At 33.8% G+C, this 6,277-nt stretch overlaps 1 long non-coding RNA gene across 7 annotated transcripts; it reads right to left on the bottom strand.

Annotated features, from left to right (window-relative positions):
• Positions 1-420: 420 nt before the first annotated feature.
• Positions 421-5,980, bottom strand: LOC110896587. 7 transcript variants are annotated; one of them, XR_004874745.1, is made up of 11 exons: positions 5,793-5,977; positions 5,580-5,653; positions 5,439-5,496; positions 4,674-5,219; positions 4,454-4,567; positions 3,868-4,091; positions 3,042-3,184; positions 2,841-2,958; positions 2,502-2,628; positions 1,720-1,856; positions 421-779 (listed from the first exon to the last, which is right to left on the bottom strand). It is a non-coding gene; the product is annotated as an uncharacterized LOC110896587 (long non-coding RNA). The 7 variants fall into 7 exon arrangements; XR_004874743.1 differs by having other exon boundaries at positions 4,674-5,496; positions 5,793-5,979; XR_002568014.2 differs by having other exon boundaries at positions 518-779; positions 2,841-2,982; positions 4,674-5,496; positions 5,793-5,980.
• Positions 5,981-6,277: the final 297 nt, after the last annotated feature.

Here is a 6,277-nt window from a genome sequence, read left to right as displayed (position 1 = left end):
TCTACATTTTTTCCAACCTGAGTTAGGGAAAACATACCCACAGGACGTTAATAAGTGAAATGTGAAATGGTACTTATCACGAACTGATATTCAATTGGATTGCATAAAGATGGCCTAACAGGCGACCACATAACTATCATGAGTGGAAGATTTCCCACTTGAAGTTCATGACCCGCAACTTGTTTACAACGTTAACTCCAGCCATCAATGCCATCTTCTTTGATAAGCGCTAAGTACATGAAGGCATATATATATTATACATATCACAAATAGCATATAAATAATTATTATATATTGAGAAAAGTATTTAAAAAAGCTATATACATTAGAAAGAAAATTTGCCATTATTCACAAGTAAAAAATAATAATAACCATGCCAAGCAGCCTCAAAATAAAGAAAATTTACCATTACTCACAGCATTATCAAACTAAAAATTATAAGAATTTACCTGATTAAAATAATATATTTTTAGCTAATAACATTTAAAGTTTCCAACAAAACATAAAACACATCCAAAATTTGCTAACTAAAAAATAATAATAACCATGCCAAGCAGCTTGGGTTCTTCGTCAACCTTAAATAAAATTATGTAACGCTACCAGTATGACCACTTTTGGAACTAATCACCGATACAAAAGCACATATTCCACAACATGATCCATAAGACTTCAAATCATATGTTATGTTTCCATCACTTCCAGCCAACCCTTCTCTTTTGCCTAACATCCATGTCATGTGGTAAAAAAGAGGCCTATCAAATTCATTGACCAAGAAATACCTGTAAAGAGGAATGGATGTCAAAATTCAATATGATGCCCAACTGTCTAATTAATAAAATAACATGTAATATTTAGATTTAAAAGAATGGAGTTCAAAATCCTACACAATCTATGCCAACTTCTTTAAGAAAAAGAGATCACCACAAATTCCCAAGAGAGAGAAAATATACCACAGAAAACCTACCTCTTATAACCTCAAAAGTAACCTATAAATCAAACTTTGAGGAAAAAAAATACTCTCTGATTTAAGATAAAAAAAAACTTTCGTAAATTTCATCTTGATGATTAAAATCTAGCACCCAAAAACCGGCGACCGATTGGTTTATCAATGGTGCATGCTTGCCGTTTCGGCCTCGTCAACGGAGAGCATAACAAACATCACCAGAATTTAAATGAGATACAAATAGCGACCGGAGGACTACTTGCTGTTGTTACAGTTGATATCATACGGCGATTGTGAACTTTTGGAGAGCAGAGCGAGATGTTGAGGGGAGGGCGAAATAGAGAATAGCTGATGCATTACAGGACGGAATGAAAAAAAACTGGGGGCAGCCAAGGAATAGATGGAAGGTGTTTACAAGGAAATTGATTCCTTAGGTAATACTTGATTTCATTCCATTCAACAACCAAACATTCCATATTTTTATTACCCTTGAATGGGTTATTCCATTCCTTTCTCCATTACGTCATACCAAACGCTACCTAAAAATCATGATATTAATACCTATAAGCACCACCAGATGCGGTTAACGACTATATGTCTAAGAGCACCACCAGGAAACCCTTGAATACCATCTAAAAACCATGATTCTCACTCTTAGCACTGTTAATATTCAAGTTTTATAATTATATTAGCATGATTTGAAAAAGAAAAAAAATAGTGGTTATATTAAATTTAACTTTAAAAACCACTTTAGAATATGTATGATGAATATACACCTTTGAGTAGTGGTACTGTCATTTCTTAAACTTGATGCTACCTTCTGGCGGACTACCACAGGTGTGCCAAAATGAACATAAACTTATGGCGGGGAATATTGTTGGATAAGGAACTGGAATGGTGGAATCATAGGATGCTGAAATAGGTTACATAAGCGTACATCAATATTATATTCATAAATCTAACAAACAACTAACTACATACGATTATGATGATGACTTGGGGACGGAAAGAATGGTGGAGCTCCGCCACCATAATATGCCCATCACAAAATCAATCTCCATACTCATAACCAAATAGCTATAAAACATAATGATTGTATCATATTATGAATTTATGATTATGATCTTTCACCTGCATTACGGCTGACCCGGATCTATTTTGGTCATAAATTGTGTCGACTCAAATCTATTTTCGTCATAACCCCGTTTTGACCGAACCATTCTAACCCAAACCCGTTCTGAACCCTGACCGAACCCGACTCGCCAGTTTTGCATAGTTAAACATTCAAACCCGCACAGATTCACATAACAATAATTAGAGAAAAAATAGGTAGTGGAGAGAAGATCATTACCTTAACCACATTAATCTGGCTATTATATTGAACTGTTATATAACATAAATTACACTATAACGTATATATCATTAATGTTACTAAGAAATCATATTCCTCATTTATATCTGCACATACACATACACATACACAATCGTTATGCAATTAAATCTGATTCTTAATTGCTATTTGCCATTAATTTCAGCTTTAATAGAGAGAAATGGATACCTGCATATTACAATTTGTTTCTGCACATTCCAACACATGATTGGATCCTCTTGCCAATGCCACATGTAGAGGTATTGTGTTTTTGCACATTTCTTATGTTCACATCAACTCCAGCATCAAGAATGATCTGTTCAAACAGTTTTAAAGTTTTTTCTATAAATAAACAATGTGAATTTATTTAAGAGGTTTATGTTTATATATTACCAGTTGGGAGACTTCGATCCAGTTTTTTCTTAGCTTATTTTTTTTTATCTGGTCTGTTTGACCCGTTTAAAGACAACTCATAACCTGAATCAACCAATTTATTATAAAACAGGCTGGGACTGCCATCTGGCGTACCTTAACCAACGCTGTTTGGTCATTGCATCAGTATGCAAAGCTATCCGCCCATGCTGGGTGTCTTGCACAGTAGCATCAACTCCAGCAGCAAGCAGTATCTGCACCAGTTCCCTACCACCTGCAACGAAATTAAATAGACACTCTGCTTTTTGTTTACAAAGTATATGTAGTCTAATCAAAAGAAATACGATTAAAACTTACTGGCTTCATGGTCTGTCTTTATGGCAGCTGCCATACATAATGCAGTGCCAAAAGGAGTCGGTACATCCATGACATCAACAATATCTTCTGAATACGCGACTTAAATGAACAACAGTGATTCCTCCTTCATCCTTGAAGGCCACCTGTCCAGCAACCAAGCCAATAACACATAGGGTATATATTTTTTATAAAGAAGTTAATGGAAAAAGAATATATCAGCACTAATAACCACTTCATGATATATCAACTTAAATTCCAATTATTGTGTATCATATAAAATTTGAATAACAAAAATTTTTAAATAAATAATAAAAAGCGACCAACGGGAGGCTGGCCACAAAGTTCGAATTACATCTAATACACCCTTGACATAGAAACACCAAAGTACCTATAGAAATTGGCACATGCACTTACATGTCTCTTCTTAAAAATCTATAATATATTCAAAACATATAATACGCACTTACACGTCTCTTCTTAAAAAACTATAATATATTCAATGAACAAATATTACCAGATAATGGGTCAAATGTGTAATAAATACAACGGGTCAAAGAGGTAGATTTTTCGGTTCATAAAAAAAACTTACAGGTGGCAAATTGGTTCTGAAGAAACAGTTTTAGAACCGGACTGAATCGGTTAGGACTGGTTTGTGTTTCAGGTTAAAAAAAACTGGTTTGTAACCAGATCCGATTACTAAAAACCGGTTTTCTTTTTACAATAAAATTATCAGTTAGGTTTTAACCAGACCGGTTTTTCCAAAAAACATGATTTGTACACCTCTAGGGGTGAAGAGACTAAAAACGATCATCGTTTGGATTTGAACCTGTAGACGATGAGCATGAATGACGTTGAATAGGCCATAGAGATTAACCGATAATAGAGCTTTTCGATTGAACCTCAGTTATCTGATGATGAAACAAAAATAATCAAATAAACAATGAATTACAAATTTATTCACAGTTAAAAAGCACATACTCTCCCCTTCAGCATCATCACAATCATTTTCATCATCATCATAATCCATCACAGCGTACCACAAATCACGTTCTAAGCCACCGAACCATCAATTACCAGAAAAACAAAGATATTTGAAATCTTCAAAAGTTCCATTTAAAATGTTTATAAATTTTAGCTCCAATCTATATGTAAACTTTCAGAATCAGACGACACTCATTAAAGTCAATTCAAAAATCAAAGATAAGAACTATAACTCATACATATGTCCACTTACATAATAATCACAAATACAAATATTTAGATGCGTCTGTAACCCTAAAAACTAATTAAAGACTTTGTTCGTCATTTCAACCATATGGTACTAACCAATTTACTATAATCTCATATTATACTAACTGAATACCATTTTTACAACCGTAAGCGTTGAGAAATGGATCGAAAAGCATGCATACCTTTGCGATCATGTTAAGAGAGTATCAAAACTTCACATTCCTCAAAATATTCGACAAATATATACCCTCTCGGATTCCTGCTGCTGCTGAGGCGTAGCGTAATTCACTGTTTTCCTTGAATTGGTACAAAGAAAGTGTTCCATTAATCTAAAGTTACGATGTTTCCAATCCAGATTGCAAATCCAAACAACTAAGACTCATAAGACATAGAAATACATACCATGTCAAAATGAAAGTTTTCTCTAACTTTTAATCAGCTCCAAGGCACAATCCATTGCATCTACAACCGAATTAGTATCCCACAGGTGATCCATATGGCCCACATAAAAACGGGGAACATCCGATAAAGTCAGAAAGAACAAAAAATGCAAGATTTTGATAAACAAACATATATATTCGGTATTTTTTTAACATTTTTAAGTTGCATATCGAACCTAGAAGAATTATTGACCATGATATAGAGAAAAAAATGTCTCTAACTGTTGGTTAATCAGATTCAAATAGTTTTTCAGAACTGAAAGTAACATTTTTATATAGATTAGAGAAAAATTAATAAAAAAGATAGATTCCAGATATTTGGTGATACTGGTTAGCAGCCACAAATCCATTGTCACCATTTCAAATGTTGTCTGCACATTAAAAACAAACACGAAAATACACAAATTGACATAAAAATGGATAAATAAAACCTAAATTAAAAATATAAAAGAGAAAAGACATCCCAATTGTTGAGACTTTTACCAACTTCAAGATATGAACCTTCAATCTACAAAACCAAATAGAGATGAATTCAAAAGACAAACCCTAATCTAAATTGATAATTGAATTACATGTTGTCACATACATCAAGATGAAACCCTATCCTAATTTTAACAATTTTGAACCACAACAAATCCTAATCTGAACATAATGATAAAACTATAATACTAACATCAAATCGTTGTGTGAGAAAGAAGTTTAATGAATTAAAACAACCAGAACTCACCAAATACTCCACGCATATCTGAAATCAGTGGCTGGGTAATTAGGCGGCAGAAAGTAATCTGTAAAATAGGGTTTTCGAATATGCATCAAAATTAGAATAAAATCAATTGCATACAATTAAACAATCAAAAACTGATCAAACCTTATTAAGGATTTGTTGAGGAAAACTATTAAATTGATTCCTGAATAAGCTGGAGAATACAGAGGGGAAGAAACCTGGAAATTAGGGTTCCAAGTTTAGAAGGGATAAACAGGTCAAAACCACAATATTGATTTCAGAACTATTAATCGATGAAACATTAGAAGTTTTGCTTTGTTTAATTTCGGAATCTGAAAAACCCTAATCGGGTGATACCAGAAGAAGATGAAGATGATGTGGAATGTGGAAGCGTCACAGTACCGCATATGGATCCAGTTTATGTGGAAAAACCCTAATCGGGTGAAAAACCCTAATTGGCATTTGTCGATTTGCTGAAGAAGATTTTTGGATTTGCTGAAGATGATGCGTAGCGGCGTTAGGGTTTTGAAGGTGACGATAGAGATGAAGAGAATGAAACTGGGATATAAAGAATCCATTTGGATCATTTGGTCGACCCAAATCCATTCGGATCCCGCGTGCATTTGTTTTAAAATCGTGAATGTAGATAGCAAAATGGATTTCCCTCCTAAATCAGATTGCCACATCATCCTACATGGCCAAAGACAAATGCCACATTGCCCAAATCCATCTCATTTATATATATATATAGATTAACCTCAAACAGACCCAGACTAAAAGAAATTTCACGACGTTAGTCGCTGGTCGCCGAAAAAAGGTTTCTAAAGGTCTGATCTAATGTT

The sequence above is a fragment of the Helianthus annuus genome, chromosome 12, assembly GCF_002127325.2.
Source record: "Helianthus annuus cultivar XRQ/B chromosome 12, HanXRQr2.0-SUNRISE, whole genome shotgun sequence".
Taxonomy (NCBI): Eukaryota; Viridiplantae; Streptophyta; class Magnoliopsida; order Asterales; family Asteraceae; genus Helianthus; species Helianthus annuus.
This window is presented reverse-complemented; position numbering and strand designations above follow the sequence as displayed.